General features: G+C 33.2%; 1 pseudogene; it reads left to right on the forward strand.

Annotated features, from left to right (window-relative positions):
* Positions 1-6968: 6968 nt before the first annotated feature.
* On the forward strand, positions 6969-20934 carry LOC109012100 (annotated as a pseudogene).
* Positions 20935-22291: the final 1357 nt, after the last annotated feature.

Genomic DNA, 22291 nt, shown 5'->3' on the forward strand with positions numbered 1-22291 from the left:
TTGATTCAGTCCATATGCAACCACCCAAGTGTTGTGACTATTTGGCTCACCTGCAAGGCTTGACCAGCCCAAGTATTGTGTCTTTCCAAGTCTAACACTTTACTTATTCCACAAAATAAATCAAAGTGCACTTGTAGAGTTTTGAACTCCTACCCTTTTATTGGAAACAACACATCATTACCATTGAACCAATACATCTCTTTGAGGTATTGGTCCACAAAAATAAATAATAACTCACATTTAATAATATTTAATATCACACTTTATAATAAATATAACAATCTCTCACTTAAATTGTGATATTAGATTTTCAATCAAATACTGATATCCTCATATATGCAATAATGTATCTCTCGACTTAAACTTTCAATTAGCGTAAATATCTCAAATTCTTAACAAACTCAATGTGGCTTAGGCTTAAACTAAGATTCTATACGTTAAGAACGGAAATACCTCACACATGATTTCATCCAATTTTAGCAAGAGAACTCGCCAATTATTTGCACTAATTCACATACTCCATCCTGACATTCATGAACATTTATAAAAGTAAACTTTAAACTTTTGCTATAAGTTGTCATCACCTTTTGTATTCATATAGGTGAAATTCTTTTTCTGTCTCTATTAGTTCAGACACTTATATAATTATTGAATTTCATTAAGAGTACAATACTCATTCTATATTTAGCGTAACAGTCAGCACTGACCATCTTGGAAGGATTTCTCATATTAAATTAAATTTCAGTACTATCTCAACCACATAACTGTAACTTATTATTACTCATTAACCTTAAACTTATTAATAGCTTAAGGTTGAGTTCCTATTACAGGTAGGACCGAGACTTAGACCGGTCCGGTCCGGTCCATATTTTAGAGGACCGAAATCATTCGGTCCGGTCCACGGTCCACAGTTTTTTCGGACCGGACCGGACCGAATGAAAAATTAAAAAAAAAAAATATTTTTTATATATATTTTATATATAATAATTGTACAATTAACAATATAAATTTTTAAATATATTATTAATACTTGTTAATATTTTATAAATTAACAATATTTTATATATATCTTCATTTAACCTATCACTATTAACAATATAAAATTTTAAATATACTATTAACACTTGTTAATATTCTATGAATTAATAAATATATAATATCAATTAGTTAATTATATAGTAATTATATAAATTAATAATATAATTTTCATCTAATTTATTATCATTGACCATATAAAATATTTTTTTATTGAGTTTGTTACATAATCCACATTAATAAGTCACTTAATTTAATTTAGTATTTTAAATAAATTTTTTTATTAATTATTTAAAAAAATAAAAAAAAAAGAGGGCGGACCGACTGGACCACCGGTCCGGTCCGGTCCCTTTGGGTGTTCAGTCCGGTCCGGTCCGGAAAAATAATGGACCGAAAATTTTCGGTCCATCTCCGGACCGGACCGAACCGGCCCGTTTGCAGCCCTAATTACAGGTGACTTTTTTAAAAGATATGTTGCAAGTTGGCTCGGACATCCACGATTATCAAAGAAATGTTTCAAACTCATTCTACTATATGTACTACTGACCAAGTCTCTCGATAGTCACTTTGTGAAAAGATCCATCAAGTTTTTCCCTGACCGCACACATACAAAAGTGATAACAATATTACTTAATAGTTGTTTGACATATTCATGACTCAAACTAATATGCATAGATTTTCCATTATAGACTTTATTATAAGCCCTAAACATAGTAGATTCACTATCACAACGCAAAGAAATGGTTGACATCGGTTGTGGCCACAACATCTTGTTAAATAACAAATTCCTCAATTATTATGCCTCCTTGCTTACTACCATCAAGGCTGCAAATTCTGATTCTAGTGTAGAATGTGAAATACACATCTGCTTCTTAGAATCCCATGAAACAACTAAATTATCAAGTGTGAAAACTCAATCAGACGTAACCTTACTATTACTTGCACTAGTAATCCAACAAGCATCACAATGTCTTTCTAGTACAACGAAAATAAGTATAATATAGTCCTAAATAACTAGTTATTTTAAGATACCCAATGACTCTACCAATTGTTTTTCAATGCTCCGTACTAGGATTACTCATATATCTAAAAATTTTATATACTATAAGGAAATATCTGGTCTAGTGCAATGCATTTTATACATTAAACTACCAATTGCATTAACATATTCTAACTGAGCAGCCGCTCTACTAGTATTCTTAGTTTATTTAAACGAAGAGTTATATGGAGTATCTACTTCTTTAATTCATAAATATTGAAATTTAAGAAGCATTTTCTTAATGTAATGATATTGACATAAAGAATAACCCCACTATGCTTTTTTACTTTGACACTTAAAATAGTGTCAACTTCATTAAGATCATTCATTTTGAACTTTGAAGATAAATACTTCTTAGTTTTAGATATTACTTGCATATTTGTTCCAAAAATAAGCAAGTCATCCACATAAAAACATATTACAAGACAATAACAATCCATTAATTTAGAATAAATATATTTATTAGCATTATTGTGCCTAAATCTATGAGATAAAATTACTGAATCAAATTTTTCATGCCATTATTTTGGTACTTGTTGTTTTAATCCATACAATGACTTCATTAATTTGTATACTTTCTTTTCTTGCTCATGTATAACAAATCATTTTAGTTGTTTCATGTACACCTATTTATCTAGTTCACTGTTTAGGAAACAATTTTAATATCCATTTGGTATACAAATAAGTTATATATTGAAGCTAATGTCATAAGCACTCTAACGGATGCAAATCTAGCCACTAGGGCATACGTATCAAAATAGTCTATGCCCATTTTTTGTTTAAAACCTTTGGCTATTAATCTAACCTTAAAAATTTGAATAGATCCATTCGTATTGTATTTTCTTTTAAATACTCATTTACAACCAATATGTTTTGATCAAGGAGGCAAGTCTACTAAAACTCCAATATTGTTTGACAATATTGAGTCAATTTAATCATTTATCGTCTATTTCCAAAATGTAACATTTCTATAAGTCATAGTTTGTTTTTAAATATTTTTGGATCTTCTTCTATATTTAATAGAATGAGTATCTTATTTAAAACATCATCTCTATTTTCTTCCAAAAGGAAAATAATAGCCTGAGATGACATAAAATCTAGATCTAACATTTTCTATTTTCTAACTCTTTGACTTCTCTTCGGTCCAGTCAATGTGTGAGGAATTATACAATTCATTTTCCGATTCAAATCAGATTATGGTGTTTGAGTAGGATTTAATATTGCTTTAGAGTCATTATAGAATTTATCTTCAATAAACTCCACATCATTTGATTCTACCATAACATTAGAATCCAAATTCAAAAGTCTATATATTTTTTAATTCTCAGCATATCCTACAAAAACACTATTGATTGTCCTTTAACCTAATTTTTTTGTTTTTGAGTCTGGAACTCTATAAAAGTCATATTTGGTTTATTACGTTTCCACAATTCATATGGTGAAATTTTAGATTTCATATAAGGTATTCTATTATACAAATAATATGCCATGAGTAATGCTTATTCCCACGATTTAAAATACAATTTTGCATTTAAATCATAGCATTTACATATCAACTAGTGTCCTATTTTTTCTTTCTACTAAACCGTTTTGTTGTGGGTTATAGGGTACACTAGTTTGATGTATCATGTCATTATCCTCGTAGTACAAATAAAATTTAGTAGGAAAATATTTATCACCTTTGTTACTATGAAGTATATTAATTTTATTTTCGTTTTGATTTTCAACAACAAACTTATATGATTTGAAGATATTGAATGTTTCATCCTTACTTTTCATTAAGTATACATATGTATATCTTGAGAAATCATCAATAGAAGTAATAGAATATCTATTGCCTCATCTAGTTAAAATAACATTTAGTTCACAAATATCATATGCACAAGTTCTAATAATTATATATTTCTGGAAAATGTTTATTTGTCATTTTTGTTGTAATACAAATTTCACATTTAGCATAATGTCTATAATTATATGAAATTAAACTATATTTAAACATAAACTTTAAAGATTTAAAATTCGAATATGCTAAACGATTATGCCACAAAATAAAAGACTTAACAGTATAAGCATAATCATAACTTATTTTATTAATACTTAGTTTATATATATCATCACAAAAGTACAATTTTCCAACAAGCACTCCTCTTTTGAAAAGAATTATATTCTCATACTCGATTGCGATTTTGACATCCTTCTTACAAAACAAATTTGTAGATACAAGATTTTTTATTTATTTATAGGACATGAAGAACATTAACAAGAATAAATTTATTCCCAGGAGTGAACTGAAGTTCCACAGTACATTTTCTCACAACTTTTGCAAAGTTGTAATTTTCTATTAGTACTACATGTCAATTTGCTGCATCTTCATAATTTTTTAAATTTGCATATTTGATTGCAAATATGAATGGTGGAGCCTGAATCATATCACCAATCAAAAGACTCGGTTGTTGTAGTCATATTTAACTCTATAATCATGCCAATGTGCATTTCAAATACTATGTCCACAATTTTTGAAATCTCATTTTCAATTAGATTTGTACTATTGGGATTGCCACTTTCTTTCTTGTATTTCTTATTGTACCTCATTCGCGCTTAAAGTGGCAATTCTTTTCGCAATTATAACAATTATTTATTTTCTTGAACTTGTCACTGTTATTGGAAAAATCATTATATTTTCTGTTGTTTTCTCCAAAATTATCTTGAAACTTATTTTTCACATCAACATAATTCACTTTCGAGCCATTTTGAGAAAATAATTTCTTATCATGAATTCGAGTTTCCTTTTCAATTCGTAAATATTTTTGAATTTGCTTTTATAGTGAAATAGTCTGATGTGTGCATAAGTTTCTTTCTATAATTGTTTCAACTTGAAGGAATTTATGCAATAATAGCCCCAACCTGCAAAGATTCAGAAATTTCAACATTAAGATCTCGAAATTTATTCACCAAAACTTGCAATTCATGAACTTGATCCATCAATACTTGAATTCCAATGCCTCATAAATTTCTTATTTGATTGACATAAACAAGTCATAGAGACGATTAGAATGTGTATTTAGAATGTGTCCTCTACATACCACTTTAGCTTCTTCGCGCTTCTTGCATTCCGCCTTGATTTGATCATTATCGTCAGATTTGGTTTTTGGAAGTACATGCAAATTCGAATCCAAAACATATGAAATCTTGAATATCATAAGAATGAACATCAACTTGTCTTTTAGCGAATAAAATACGTTCCATCAAACCTATTTAGTTTGACAAAGTCTTGATTCATCATTTTGAAAGTCGTCATATCAAATTCTGATTCTATTGCGATTATCACATTCAAAATGTTGAATAAAATTGTGCGAATACAGTAATCTGAAGAAATAAATGTGACTTTGAAGCGTGTAGAACACTACCTTTAAGGTGATAATTGCCTTTACTCGAAATAGTTTACTACCGGATTACAAGCAACTCACATCTAGGATACAACAAAGTCACCAACTGTAGATAAGAATTTTAAAGATTTTCATTCAGAGTTTATTTATAAAATTGTGTAAATAACTGAAAATATAAGAGAATTGAATGTTAAAATTCTTGGGTCTCATCTTTTATTTATGAGGAATGAAATGGCATCATGTATTATTGGTTTAAAGGTCATGATATTTTACTTAAAAACCAAGGGATATGCCTAACCTAGTGGTTAGGTACGACATTGGTTCGAGTCTCGAAAGTGTATTTCAATCAAATTGATTTTTGAAGCATTGCACTTTATCAAAGTGTCTTTTCAGCCCATGTGTAACAACTTAAGTGTCGTGGCTGTTTGACCCACATGCAGGGCTTGGCTAACCCATTGACCCAAGCATTGTGTCTTTTCAAGTCTAACATTTCACTTATTCCACAAAATAAATCAAAGTACACTTGTGGAGTTTCAAACTCCTATCATTTCATCTCATAAGAGCATTAGCATTTGTTTCATCAAATTCATCTTTAAAATTTAATGAAAAGTACATATTTTTCATAAATTTAAATCTTTCTTATCCATAACTTTACATTAGATTAGCCATTAGATTTATCAAAATAATAATATAATATTATTTTTTAATAATAATATTTTTAATTTTTTTTTTATATTTTACAATTACACTAACCATATATATATTAATATGGCTAGAAAATAAAACCACCATGCAATAGTGTTAGTAAAAAAGGTACTAAAAAAAAAATGAAAGAATTACATTACACAAATTATAGGAAATGTAAAAAATATATTTTATAATAAAATAATAGAAATAGAAAATGAATAGTAGATCTTTAAATATAGAGATGAAGATGAAGGTACTGTAACTCAAAACTTGAGCTTTGATAATATACTGAATCTAATGCCAGTATTTTAACTCTCAAATCATCAAATTTTAATGAATTTTTTTTTTTAACAAGATCAATGCTAATGTTCTAATACCATGTCATCGTAATGCGTGCGATGAAAATCAAACGAACGCGTGGCATTTAAGATTTTCCTATTTTTTTTCTCTTCTATTTTTTGGAAGCATCTGCTCAGCGTGCGATGAAACTCGCAATGGTGGGAGAGCTTGCTCAGGAGAACCGAAAAGGGAGGAAATTCAAAACTGTAATCGAAATCTCGATGCGACCAATGTATGGGGATTTTTGGGAGCCTGAGAGAGCATCAATTACGAGACGAACAGTACCCTAATGAATAGCCCTAATTGAGGTAGAGTTGGGTGCGATTTGACATTCTTCGCGCCACACATTCAAAACTCAAAAATTTCCCTCACCCACCACTGTTTCCCCTTAAAACGCACAACTCCATAAAGAAATATATACTCTATTTTGATCGGAAAAACACTCTGTTCATTTTCTTCCTTTATTGTTTGCTGGGTCTGTGATGGCACGCGGAAGAAAGCCTGTGAGAAGGGAGTTGGAGGAAGAATATGATGCCGAGGGTAAAGGGAGAGTTGATGCAGTTGAGCCTGTGAAGGAGGAGGAGAAGAAGCGTGGTAAGATTGAAGAGATTAGGGAGAAGGGAGAGGAGGATGCTGGGGTTTCGGGGGAGGAGATCGAGAAAGGCGGTGATTCTGTCAATGGAGGTGGGTTTTCTATGGAAAGTAGGCAGAAAACTCGTCGGGTGAGAAATGTGAGTTATGCTGAAGTTTTGAGCGAAGAGGATAGTGACGTTTTAGTTAAGAAGCATCGGAGGATAAGGAAGTTATCTGCTAGAGGAAATTGTGGTGTTAAGAAGACTATGAAAGTTGGGGAAAAAAATGGGTTGGTATCAGAGCAACAAATTGTTGACGTTGCTAAGGAGAGGATACTGGAAAGTCCAGTGAAGAAGTGTGGTAGAAAGAAAAGGAATTTATCTACCGGAGCAAATAGTCGTGTTCAGAAGAATGAGAAAGTTGGGGAAAACAATGGCAGTACAGAGGAAGGAATTGCTCAGGATGCAAATAAGGAGATGATTCTGGGAAGGACTCAAAATAAGCGTGGGAGGAAAAGGAGGAATTTATCGTCTGAGAAAGGTGGTGGAGAAAGTTGTGGTGCTCAGTAGAAGGAGAAAGTTGAGCACGGCTTCGATCCAGAGCAAGGAATTGTTGGCGATGCAGATAAGGAGGGGATACCAGAAAGGCCAAAGAAGAAGCGTGGCAGAGTTGGAGTTGCGCAGAGGGATACGAAATGCGCTGTTATGGAAAACGAGGAGAACGATGGGGCAAAGAGGAAATATTCTTCTGGAAGGACCTCTAGGACAGGTTATTCATTGAGGGCTACAAACGTTCCAAACCGAGAGATTGCTAAAATAAATAAACATGATCCAAAGGTGATAATCTATTTCCCTTCTCTTTGCTTTGTTGTGTATTTCTTTTGGTTAGTTTCGTGGATTGTGTTTGACTGAGTTTGTATTCAACAGTGGATTGAAGAGGAGTCCTTAATGTGCCATCAATGTCAGAGGAATGATAAAGGCCGGGTTGTTCGGTGCACAAGTTGTAAGAGAAAACGATATTGTATCCCTTGCCTGGATAGATGGTAAAAGTTTTTTGTTTTTTGTTTTCTAGTTTGTCGATTATGTATTCAATTTAACGGACCAGGTCTAAGTTGAAACTCTCGTCTTTCTTTTAATGATTCTCATCTCTTATTCCATGGGTCAATTCTAGCTTGTTAATTAGGTATGGAGCTTTTGTGATCGAACTATTTCACAATCCGTGTGGTTAACTTATGTTGGATTTTGCTATTGAAATTGAAGTTTTGGATTATTCCTCATTAGAAAATAATTTGGCTTCAATCTCAAAATTAGCCATTCCATTGTAAATCACATATTTTCATTGGACATGGAACATACAAAGGATGCATTGGGAAGCTTCAAAATGTTGGGTATCTGTTAAATCTCTTATTCTTTTTAACAGGTGTCACTTCTAAACTTGTGTAATTTTAAGTTCTATGGTTTGAAACCTGGGGATATGAGGCTTGATAATAAGATCTAAGGAAATTCATAGAGTATTACAAGCTGGAAATTAATATATTTTGAATCCAAATACAAGCTCCTGCTTGTTTACTGCCCTTGTTTAATTACTATATTTGTTTGTGTTCTTTAGGTATCCAAATATGGACAAGAATGCTGTTGCCAAGGCTTGTCCAGTATGCCGTGAAAATTGCAATTGCAAAGCATGCTTACGTTTGGACGTACCTGTTAAAGTTAGTTTTTCCTTTCCTCACGTCTCATGAGATGGTGGTATTTTATGTTGACTTCCTTTTTTTGGTTATGAATTGAAAGTTTGACAGATTATATATGCCTTGGTGCAGAATTTGAAGAACCAAGAATTAATTGTGAGTGAAGATGAGAAATTTGAGCACTGTAAGTACTCCCTACAAATACTCGTTCCAATTTTGAAACGGCTTAATGAAGAACAGATGATTGAGAAGGAAATGGAGGCTAAAAGACAAGGTATTTTTTTTCAATTCTTGTCACATAAGTTTAGAAACACATCTATCATGCTATTTATTTATTTATTTATTTTTGTTTGGACTGAAAGATGTGTCATAAATGTAGAAATTGCTAGTTTTACTGGCAAAACAAATTTTTTTGGCTTGCATCCTTGCTGGATGCTAAAAGCTACCCCTTCCTTGACATGGTGATGGGTCAATCTTAATTTTGATTATTCTTTGCAGTTGCTTGTTAACACTCGTGATTTCTAATAGGATAGTGATAGGCATTACTTCCTACCACCCTTTCACTACTCCCTTTATTTTTTTTTTTGTTATTTTCTTTTACTTAACGGTTAAGTAAGTGACTATTAGTAAAGTTATATATTTTTTTAATTTTTTCTTAATGATTAAGGATGTTAAAAAAATACTTAAAAGAAAATAATAAAAAAAATGAAAATTTCAAATACAATATGGAGTAGTAAATTGGTGGTAGGAGGTAGTAAGCCTATCATTATCCTTTTTCTAATATATGGCTTCAATTTGATCCTTTGGTTTGGCCGATAAAAAGAAAGTAATCTTCTGATCTGATTATGGATTTGGTAGGTTTATCACTTCCACAGTTAGAGATAAAAAAAAGCAGATTGCCCTATTGATGAGCGTATGTACTGGTAAGTTCTTTTCTGGCAATGCTTTCTGTTTGTAATTGTTCCATAGTTTTATGAAGGTCTTGACGTTACCTATTATTTTGCAGCAACAATTGCAAAACTTCCATATATGATTTTCACAAAAGCTGTCCTAGATGTTTTTTTGATCTTTGCCTCATCTGTTGCCAAGAGATCCGTGATGGAAATATGCTGGGAGGTGAGAAAGAAGTGATTGTGCAGTATATTAACCGTGGGCTTGACTATTTGCATGGTGGAGAGGGAAAAACAGTGGAATTACTTTCTGAGAGTAGGCTGCCGGATCATATAAAGTCAAAATTTGAGTGGAAAGCAAAAGAAGATGGCAGCATCCCGTGCCCCCCAGAAGACATGGGTGGTTGTGGTCATGGCACTCTAGAATTGAGATGTATGTTCTCTGAAAATCCCATTGCAGAGTTGGTGAAAAATGCAGAAGAAATAGTGGAACTTACAAACTTATGGATGTGGCTGCAACTCCTTTACAACTGTGTTTGTGTTTCAATTCTGTGGGTGAAATTGACTTGAGCAATGATAGGCTGTGGAAAGTGGCTTCTTGAGAAGATTCTGATGACAACTATTTGTATTGCCCAAGGGCCCAAGATATACATGGGGATTTGAAGCATTTCCAGTGGCATTGGAGCAGAGCCGAACCTGTGATTGTGAGCAATGTGCTTGAATCTGCATCTGGTTTAAGTTGGGAACCTGATGTCATGTGGCGTGTAGTCTGTCAAATGAAACATGCTAAGCATGGTAGGGAGTTGGAAGTAAAGGCTATTGATTGCTTGGATTGGTGTGAGGTTAGTCCATTATGATCTTTTTAATAAAATCTTATTTTTGGGTGTTGAATTGCTCATTGTCATTGTAATGTTGCCTGTGCCTAAATTAATGCTCTTTATCTGTAAAGTCTTGAAACTGAATATTTGTTTTTTTGAAAATTTCAAACCAAATTTACTACGAGGGAGATTCTTGTTTCTGAAGATAGCAACTAATTTTGCAATTACAACTTGTCTATAGCTTTACTGTGTCATTTATAAACCCCACTTAGAATTAGCAGCTGGATATACTGCATCCTAAAATGGACTTTATGGGGAAGATCTTGATGACTGCTTTCTGGTACTTTCAATCTCTAATTGAATTTTCAAGTCCAATTTCTGGTGGTTCCTTGTTCACTCAGGTAATTGTTATTACCAAATTTTATTATTATTATTATTATTCATAGTTTCTTTAAACTTTTCCCTTCTTATATTTAGGAGGTTTTTGGTTTATTTGTTAATACTTCCTCATTTGTCTGCGTCAATTTAATATGATATGTAGAAATTGTTTCTTCCTGGAATTTTGCTTTATTGTACTAATTTGTGTGATGAATTGCAGAGCGATGTCAATATCCACCAGTTCTTTACTGGGTATAGGGTTGGTCGTTCTGATTGGCTTTGGTGGCCCCAAATACTTAAACTGAAAGATTGGCCTCCATCTAATTTATTTGAGGAACGATTGCCATGCCATGGTGCTAAGTTTCTCTGTCGCTTACCCTTTAAGGAATATACACACCCTCGTAAGGGCCTTTTAAATATCACAGCCAACTTGCCTGAGAAATCTCTGAAGCCGGATATGGGCCCGAAGACTTATATTGCTTATGGATTTCCTCAGGAGCTTGGTTGTGGGGACTCTGTCACTAAGCTTCATTGCGACATGTCTGATGCGATATGTTTGATATTTTTGGAACTTCTACCATTTAGTTTATTTTGTTTGGGGGTTGCATGGAACTGTCTTTTTTCTTCTTAATCTAGGTTAAAGGAAATCTATGTTAAGGGCCATTTGATTTTTGTAAGTTTTGGGTATTTTCTGAACACTGAATGGATGTCAGTTACTGACCATTCCAGGCTCTAGTTGACTAAATTCCCAGCCGTGATTTTCTTGCAATCTCTTGAATCAATCATGTTATATATTTCAATCTAGAGTTGGTTTTTAAGTTAGACACTTACATCTTGGCTTGATACTTTTTATGTCGGGAACCTCTCTAAGGCAAGGCCCTTCAGACCCACCCCTGCAGAGTACACCCCGGTTCCGTGCACCGCGCGCTTGGAAGTTTCCCTAGACAGAATTGGTTAATCGCTGGCTTTTTACCAGGGGGTGTTTGCACCCATGAGGTGTTGGATCTTGGACCTTGAAGGGAGTGATACCCCAAGACCAGAGCCTTTACCACTTGGGCCAACCTCTTGGGATTATCTTGGCTTGATATAATGGGCATCTGCTACTTGGAGTTCAAACCTAGTTTTGAATAAAATAGGTGGCTTTGATTTGTGTTTCTCCAATTGTCAGAGTAGCTACAATGCCCACATCTTCTTAGCAACACTGATGCAATATTCAAGTATTTAGGGTTTAGACTAAGCTTTTAGGCTTTAATCTACTTGGTGGCATAAATTTATCGTAATCTTTTTAACCCACTCGGTCACTGCCTTCCTTCTGCATCACATTGTATAAAATATCGGTGCATTTGTTATCTTTTTTAAGCTGCTCATTTGATTTAGAAATTCATGCTGACATATCAATAGAAGGGGAAACAGGAGGCATAGGTGCTGTTTTGCTTTAAACATGCGATTGACTAGATGTAATTAAAGTGCATGGAAAGCAAGGCAGATAGTATTTTGATGATATTCTTTGATAACATGTTTCTCTCCGTAGAGAAACCCCTCTGCTCTTTTCTAGAAAGTTTAAATTACTTGTATAAAAATTTGTCATTCTGTGTGATTGCTTTTGCATATTTTGGTTTAGCATTTTCTTGAAAAAGTTATTTTGTTGCCCATATGAGGGATAGAAATAAAAGATCGATATGAATTTTTTGGTTTTATTTTCTTATTTCATTTACTCTTAATACATTTTTTCAGGTAAATGTTTTGACACACACCTACAAAGTGCAATTTAAATCTGAGACTCTAAAGGCTGTAGAGAAGTTGAAAAGGAAGCACTTTGAGCAAGGCCAAAGGAAATCTTTGGGGATTTTCAGCCTATGGATGAAAAAGTTGAGAGTAACATTTCTGGTAGTTTGTCTTGTCCAGTTACTGCTAATGATAAAGAATTTAGTGGTGTACTTGGGAATGAAGACAAAGAGTTAACCATTAAAGAACCAGCTGATCCTATTATTCAACTTGCTGGTGATTCAAGTATGAATCGGACAGAATTTTCACGTGGACCAGAGATGGGAAAGACTGAAGAGGCCATCTTGGATCAAATTTACAATGCTGGGAATGGTCTTACAATTTCTGGAAATGATGTGGACAGGTTAGAGCATTCTCATTGGATTAGCTAAAAGCTAAATCCAATGAGAATTTAGCTATTAGGTCATAAAATCCCTCACATTGAATTAGCTATATTCCAAATATTTGGAATATAGCTACAGTAAAGTCTAAACTAATTTCTAAATTTGGAACACACTATTCATTCATCAAATCCATTTTATATTATTTCTTTCTCTCTCCTTTTAATATCAATTATTTCTCTCTCCATTTTAAATGACAATTGAAAAAATATAATTAGAATACAATTACTAATTAATATATAATATTATGAATAGTAAAATATGATAAAATAAAATAAATTTATAATTAAAAAAATTAAAAAATTTTCAAAATTATTAATTACTCATTACTATATAATGAATAAATAGATAATCTAATTTGGAGATTTGATGTGAATAGTCAAAGTTAAATTCATCTTATATTATTTTATTGTCATATAATGAAAAAATAGCTATTCCAATATAGAAACTTATGTGAATGTAATAGCTAAATGCTAAATTCATCTTGCATTCATCAAAAATATACTTTAATTTAGCTAATCCAATGAGAATGCTCTTAGAAGCTTCTGATGGTGGTGCCCTTGGGGACATTTTCCGGAGACAAGATGTCCCGAAACTGCAGGAATATCTTAAGAAGCATTTCAGGGAATTCAGGCACACCCATTGTTGTCCTGTGCCACTGGTAATTTGGCTTTGAATTTTTTTTTTTTATAAGGGCCGTAAATGTTATATCTTTATCCTAATTTTTCTTATCATTTTTATGTATAATTATTATCGTTATACATTCTTTAAATATTGGGAGAGCTAAATTATTATAAATAGTACCTTTGTATGGTCTATCATTGTGATGTTGCTTGGGTGCATTAATGAAAAGGAACTTATGTTACCTTGTTGCTTGTAATAGTTGAAATAATCCTACCAAATGGATTTACTGTAAGCTGTAAGCACGTGGCAAAGTTGTGTTAGGATATAAGAATTGGTGGTTTGAATACACACGGTTATTATTGTAAATGATGAGAAATGATATTACTTTTCAAAGTGTCTATCATTTAGTTTTTTGTAGAGAAAAATCTTGAATCTGTTAAAATTCCCATTGATTTGTATCAAGGAGAACTAATAAAAAACTGATTAACGAATTGGGATATGGGTCTGACCAACTCCGCAATAAATAAGTCCTTGAATAGAAATATTGCATCAAAGGCCTGGGCATGATAACTTGTGTGATTGCTTGTCTTTCAGTTAGTAAACTTAGTTATTCATTGGCAATAATTTGCATATATACATATGCATGCACAAAGAGACAAATGTACATTTCATGTGTATATATATGTATATATCTATGCACCCATATAAAATTGACACATATTGGTTCTACAGGTTGTTCACCCTATACATGATCAGACCTTTTATTTGACTGTGGATCACAAAAGAAAGCTCAAGGAGGAATATGGTCAGTTTGTTAGATCTTTGTGGAATTATTTGCACTGAACACTGCAATCATTTTTTGTTTTTTCATAATTTAGTCTAATTCTTGATAATAATTTTATTAGTTTATGTTATCATATAGGAATTGAACCATGGACATTTGTCCAAAATCTTGGAGATGCTGTCTTTATTCCTGCTGGCTGTCCTCATCAAGTAAGAAACTTAGAGGTAAAGTGAATTTCTCTTAAAGGATTTTTTCCCTCATGTTTTGGTTTATAAAGAATTAGATATAAATTTAAGTACCTATCGATTACTTTTACTAATTCATAATTATTTTGCTACATTTACCTCAAAATAAACCTTTGATCTCACTCACCTTGTAAGCTGACTACCAAAAAGGTGTTCGTTTAAATAAGATTTTGGAAGCACATCATTTGGGAGGGAAACAATAAGGAATATTCCTCCAATACTTATAAAAAAAACAAATATGAAATATTCCTCCAATATATGGTTGACATGTTTATTAAGTTGTATGCCTCAGGTTCTCAAATTTAAAGCTAGGAATTACTTCCTCAAATTAATATTTTCATGCTTATATGCCTCTCGTAGACTACAAAACTAATGATGTTTAATAGTTGATTATTTGCATGCGTATAAGCATAACATCATGTCCATTTGTACACCTAACATGTGCTTTTTGAAACCCATGTAGCGTAAGCATTGAATTGAAAGCGTTGTTACATGGGGTTTTGGATTTCGACTGCCGCATTTGTCTAGTGACATGTAGGGTGGTTGACACTTTTCTTTTTAATTTGAGTTTTTTGTTCAATTTTAGATTATGACTTGGTGTTTACCTAATAAATTAAAATTTTGTCCTGTGCAGCAGTTGTAAATTGACAAATAATTTTTATGCACTGAACCACTAACTGGATTAAAGACGTAGCTGATTAACCCTTGTCAGACTTAGCTTAACTGAAGTTTAGCGTAGTCATTAATTCATCCATTCATTAATAATATAAATTGAACATGTCATTCAAAAAAGACTTCCCAGATCATTTCCATTTCTTTAAACTGGAAAAATCCAAGGGGTTCAAAGGTATTTCAAGTTTGACATGTTGAAATATGAGGATTGTAGACAAAATTAGACATTAGTGGACCTCTGATCACTTCCAAGATACTCCAAATTTCATACTAGCCTGCATGTTTAAGGCACTGTAAAATGACTTACAATGGAATGAACATGTTTTTGGCAACGTGGTGCAAGAGAAGTGCTCTCTCTTGGAGGAATTGCAGGGCTGGAGGGTGATGAGGAGGCAAGAGTTCTACATTCATGACTCATTCCCAAAAAGCCTGAGGCAATGGATATGAAGGACTATTGCCCTATTAGTCTTGTGAATGGAGTGTTGAACTGATTGGGTATGGTGATGTTGAAGCTTGAAAACGCCTTTGTCAAAGTTAGATTCTAGACCCAATATTAATTGCTAATGAATGCTTGCATGATAGATTCAAGTCTAAAGAACTTCGTTTAATTTGCAAGTTGGACATGGAGAAAGCTTATGACCATATCAATTGGAATTTCTTGTTCTATTTGCTTGAGTTGGCTTTGGGGAGAAATGGCTTTCTTGGCAATGTATTGTATTTGTACACTTTGCTTTTCTATCTTCCTAAATGGATCCCTTGGTTTTTTTCAACAACTCTTGTGGCTTGAAATAGGGGGATTTGCGTTTCCCACTATTATTCATTATTGTCATGGAAACTTTCGACAAGATGATTTGAGGCCTGGTGGATTGTGGCTTTCTCTCAGGCTTCTCAGTGAGAAATGTCAATTCTCTTAAGATCTCCCATCTCTTATTTACTGATGATACTCTCATCTTTTACAAGGCAAACCAAAGTCAAATTCAATCTTTGAGGCCACTTCCTTTTATTTCGATTTGGACTTTGGTTTGAAAGTGAATTTATCTAGTCTAAAACAGTCCCAGTGGGAAATGTTCCTAATGTGGTGAGCTTGGCCAGTTTTTTGGGATGCAAGGTATCTTTATAACCTATGAAGTACCTTGGGCTACCTCTGGGTGCTTCTTTCAAGACTACAAGTGTTTGGGATGTTGTGATAAAAACAGTGGTGTAGATTGGTTGTCTGGAAGAGGTTATACCTGTCCAAAAGGGGTAGGCTTACTCTAATCAAAAGCATTCTCTCAAACTTGCCCACATACTTCTTGTCCTTGTTTCCATTTCCTTTAAAGGTTGCCAACCATATTGGGAAGCTTCAATAAGGTGTCTTTTGGTTAACGGTATGTGTGCTAATTTATTGGGGTCGTGTTTGGGCAGTCACAACTTGGTCATGTTCAACCAAGCTCTCTTTGGAAAGTGGTTGTGGCAATACCACCATGGGATGCTTTATCGAAGGTTGTTATAGACTTGAAGTTTGATGAAGAATGGGGTGGGTTGTGGAAGCACATAAGAAGAGGACGGTTAGCCTACTCTAGAAACACTCGTATTGAATTTGGTGATGGCGTTCAAATCAAATTTTGGCATTAAATATGGTGTGGTGACCAGTTAAATTTCCAGCATTAATTTATATCGCATGGGAGAAGGAAGTCTCAATAGCTAAGTTCTTGGAAGTCTGAAGAGGATGTCCTCAATGGAATGCTAATTTTATCAAAGTAGCACAAGATTGAGTATTGGATGGTGTCACTGCATTTGTACTCTATTGTATTCCACAAGAGTGATGATTGGAACTATTGACAAGATAACATGAAGCGCCTCCAAGAAAGGTAGATTCACTTCTAGTCTTTTTATAAGTCCTAAATAGGCAAGGCACAAATGTCTTTTGGTAGAGGAATATATGGAAGTCCTAAGCTCCCTTGAAAGCAAGTTTTTTTTTTTATGTGGAATATCTTCTTAGGAAAGATCCTTACTATAGACAACTTAAGGAAGCGACAGATCATGGATTGGTGTTGCATGTGCAAGAAAAACGGTGAATCAGTGGATTGTATGCTTCTACATTGTGAGGTGACCAAGACTTTGTGGGATGATTTTTTCAAGACTTGGAATATCAAAGGTCATGTCTAGAAGGTTGTTGGATTTCCTCGCATGTTGGTGGGCCTTCATGGCAACTCACAAGTGGTAACAACATCAAAGATGGCTCCTAGATGCTTGTGTTGGTGTATTCGGAGGAAGAGAAATTATAGAAGCTTTGAAGTTCGCCATTGCACAATGGATGTTAAAATCTTTCTTTTTTAAATCCTTCCTCTTGTGGGTGGTGGCAATAGATTTTAATGGGCTTAGTGTCCATGATTTTCTTATTTTGGCTGTAATTCCTAGCTAGGAATCTAGGTATTTCACTTGTACACGTCCTGTATAGGAAATAAAAATTCTTGATTTATTATTTCCTATAAAAAAATGTAATGGTAATTTTGGAATAAATATGTGCATCTAACCAGTACATAGAGATAAATAACATGCCAATTAAAGCCCAATGAATAAATCCATCTTGAAAATTCATGTTGAAGCACTAAAGTGTTGGCCTGATCTTGTATAGGTGTTTGTTTATGCTTTAGATGGAAAATTAATTAATTATGAAAGGGGATCTTACCCTAGTATGCATGACATATTCAAGAGATAGCAATCAAAAGCAAAGCATGATAGAATATCCCAAATTTTAGAAATAGAAAAAGCAACAGCACTGTAGGCTCTTAACGGTATGGTGTATCAAGAACAGAGTGGATTTGTTCATTAAATTTCTGATTAGAGCTTAAAAAATAGTGTGTAATGAATATATGATTTTTAGCTCAAACATAAATTTCTCATTCTTCAAAACTACATTAGTTTTTTTTTTTCCTTTCTATAGATGCCATAATTTGCACAATGTGATCATCTTCCACAAAGGTGCACACTGATGGTTGGCAAATTGCCCTTTCCAACATGTTAGCAGCTACACCACTCACCAAGGCATTACCCAACCAACCTCAAAGAGTTCATAGATCATGCAAAAGAAGGAGATCCAATGGTTCTCTACTTTTTCTACACATGCAACAAATAATAACTAAAATGTCCTGTTTCGTCACATGTCCACGATAAGATTCTCCCCCACGCTGCTGTACATGGGAAGAAAACCACTTTCGGTGGAGCCTTTGGAACATATGCTATCATTTTTCGGCTCCTATGATGTTAGCAAGTGTGTCTCTTCTCTCTATATCGTTTTCTCAATTGTTTCTTCTAAAGCTCGGTTTGGATTGAGAAGGACTGTCAACCCATATATATCATTATTACAACTTTCACAAATTTTCACATAATATAAAAAATAATTCAAAATTTTCAAATCTTAAAACAATAGTAATATTAAAAAACAATATTCTAATAATATTATATTCAATTTTCAACTTTAATTTCAACTCATCTCATCTCAACTCATTGTCCAAACTTAACCTAAGTTGTAAACAACTAGGTTTATTGTTTAAAGCTGGATGCTCTGTTTTTTAATTAGAATTTGCAAATAACTTATAAAAAAGAAAAAGTATACTACCGTTTACTTATCAAAAAAAAGAAAAAATTGCAATTCTTACCAGAAACTTACCGAAATCATAAGATTTTCCGTCTTTTGCGCTTGACCCTGTTACGTAATTGGTTAAATCTTTGGAGACAAATGGCAGCAATTATTGTCACGTATTTCTAGAACACTATAATTTTTCCAAATAATGGTAATAAACTTGATAAAACAAGGATAGCAGAAATTACAATTGTGGGGTATTATGTCTTCACTATGTAGCAAATTAATTTATTGAAAGTAGACTAGAAAAAAGGCTATGATGGAAGAAATTATATAGTTTATGCTGTGAATTGTGCCTTCTTTATGAAGTGTACCATTCTTTCTTTTTAAGTTGTATGAGTCTGCCAATGGATGCACATTATAATGGATTTGTTTACTATTCTTGTTCTTTTTGTGATATATGAAACTGGTTTCTATTGATGGATATGTTTCCAAATCTAAAAATTTATGATTTTGAATTTAACCATTTTACTTTTCTGTTTAGTCATGCATAAAGGTTGCACTAGACTTTGTCTCACATGAAAATGTTGCCGAGTGCATCCGTTTGACAGAGGAATTTCGTACATTACCCCATAACCATCGGGCTAAGGAGGACAAGTTGGAGGTATGTAATTGCATTTATCTTTATGATGTAATTGCATTTTAAACCCTAGAGGTTGGCTCAAGTGGTAAACACCTTGGGTTTGGAGGTATGCTCTCTCGAAGTTAAGGTTTAAATCCCACTAGGTGCAAATAATTTCTAGGGGTCATCGGACTGGGAGATTTTTCCTTTGAATTACTTGAGGTGCACTTGCGGGAAATTTCTTGCCAAAAGCTTGTGCACCCCCAAGATAAGTTGGGATGTTGTTCCTAGACACTCGGGGCCAATAAAAAAGAGAGAAAATATTTACATACCATTTGTAGTAGTAGTGACCTGTCTCATGTTTTGCTTTGTGCAATGCGTCAAATGACAAAGCTTTTCGTTTGTAGTGATATATATTATCAGAATGCCCAATCTTGTAGTTCTTATTTTATGGTCTTCTGACTTTTCTATAGCTGTAACAGTATAACTCGCCAATTGCTGGTGAATGTGAGCATTCTTTGTAGTGGTATCTTGGTGAAGCATGTTACATATTATTCTGATAATTAGAACTGCATTATCTTTGTTGCTGTCACAATTTTCCCATCCCATTACCTCGTCCCCACTTCCCTCATTGTGGTCAAACTTTGGATGGATTGCACTGGAAAACATCATTTTTTGCTCCAAGAAATCACTGCTGTTGATTCTACCTGCACAATTTACAGAAAAACACTTGAGTCCTCAGTGCAAGGTGTACCTATCTTATTGCTGTGAACTAGTGCTTGATAAATTGTAGCAGAATTGTAGCATTCCCATTAAGGGCAGATTTGGAGGGTGAGATGTGAATTTTGTGTTTTGTTTTAGTATTATTATTGTATTGGAATTTGAAAAAATTGAAATATTTATTATATTTTATATGAGGATTTGAAAAATGTGTAATGATGAGATGAGATGAGAATTTTGTGTCTCATCCCACCCCCCAAACCTGCCCTAAGATGCCTGTTCTGATAGATTTTGATTTGGTTCTGCGTTAACTTCAATTTAATGTGATGAGCAAGCACTGAGATTATTATTTTTTAAGTTACCAAAACAAAATCATGGTGCGTGCTCAGTAGCATAGTTGGGTTTGCGAAAAAACTTTGTGATATGCATATGATAATTGCATGATGTTAAATGGTTTTAAAAGCTGGCGTACACATCTTGTTTGTAAGGTTTTTGATTGTTGCTCTGCTTGAAACAGGTGAAGAAAATGGCTGTTCATGCTCTTAGCCAGATTGTCGAAAGTTTGGAGCAGAAATCGAGGTTAGTCATTTTTTGTATATTTATGTAAGTTTTGTTTGTGTGCCTACTACTGGTTATGCTTCAACCTGTAGGCATTTGTTTTAACTAAGTCTTACTCTTTATGCTTCAACCTGTAGGCATTTGTTTTAATTAAGTCTTAATGTCTGAGGACAAGGAGCGGTAATGAACATCACCCATAATAGAGAGCCCTAATGAACATCGCCCAAGAGGGGGAAATTAAAAACCTATCCAATAAACACCAAGCCCTATTGGGACAAAACATGCCTCTTAAAAGCAAAGCAAGTAACTATCCCGACCCCTTGTTTCCCACAAGACTAATACTCCACACGCAGAAAACCCCTTAAAATACAATATCAAAAGTTTAAAAAGCAAGATGGTCATATATATAGATATAAACTTATAAAAAAAAAATAGATATAAACTCAATTTATTAGGTATTATGCAATGTGACAATCAAGTACTAGACTAATTACGTAGAATTTAAACATAACAATTTATATAATTTTCTTGTGCTTTTCTAAATATATATTGTGATATTTGATAGGGATGATAAAATTAAAGTGTATGGTTAAAATAGAATCTACTGAAATGGTGATGGACAAAAAACTCAAGAATTGTAGGTGTTGAAGTTTATGCTAACATAAACAATTAAATTTCATTCCATCTATAAAGTCGACTTGGACTGTTATATTGGATTCAAAGCACACACATCACATATGATGCCATGGTAGGTAAGTGATCTTCAATATCAGGTATTGAGATGATATATATATATATATTTTTTTTTTTGTTGAAAATTACAAATGTGTGTTTTAAACTCACAAAGTGTCAAAAAAGCGTGCTTTTGGAAATGTGTTTTGTGGAAAATATTTTTTTTATAGTACAAATATTATATATATATATATATATATATATCAAAAGGAGGTTTTGTGGTAAAATATATTACTAATATATAATAATAGAGTAATGCTAGAGAGAAGCCACTATAGCAGTGTATACTTTGCACTCACTGCGTGGCTGTTTCTAGTTTATTGTTCTCAACACTCACTTGAGGAGATGTGTGGTCTACATGATGCCATATCATGTGTGCAAAATGGATGCTCTCAATAGTGATTTCTATCTATATTTATTCATAATAATATACTTCTTCTCACTAGTTTAAATTTTTGGGACAAGTGATGATTTTACATAGTATCAAAGCAAAGGTCTTGATTTCAAATTCAAACTCTTCACGTCACTCCAATGATTAAGGTCTTCAAACTCAAACTCTACGAGTTGGGCTTACTTATTGAGGGAAAGTGATCCACATGGGAGGAAGTTTTAAGATATATTATAAATATAATAATTTATCTCTTTTTATTAGTTTTAGTTTTTGGGATAAGTGGTAATTTTACATTTTGTTTAGTGAAGCACTTTGACCTTTAATGCAATTTTTTATTGGCGTTGGGTGTGTAGAACAAAGTTTCGAATAATCAAATAATCTTGG

Source organism: Juglans regia, chromosome 6, assembly GCF_001411555.2.
Source record: "Juglans regia cultivar Chandler chromosome 6, Walnut 2.0, whole genome shotgun sequence".
Classification (NCBI taxonomy): domain Eukaryota; kingdom Viridiplantae; phylum Streptophyta; class Magnoliopsida; order Fagales; family Juglandaceae; genus Juglans; species Juglans regia.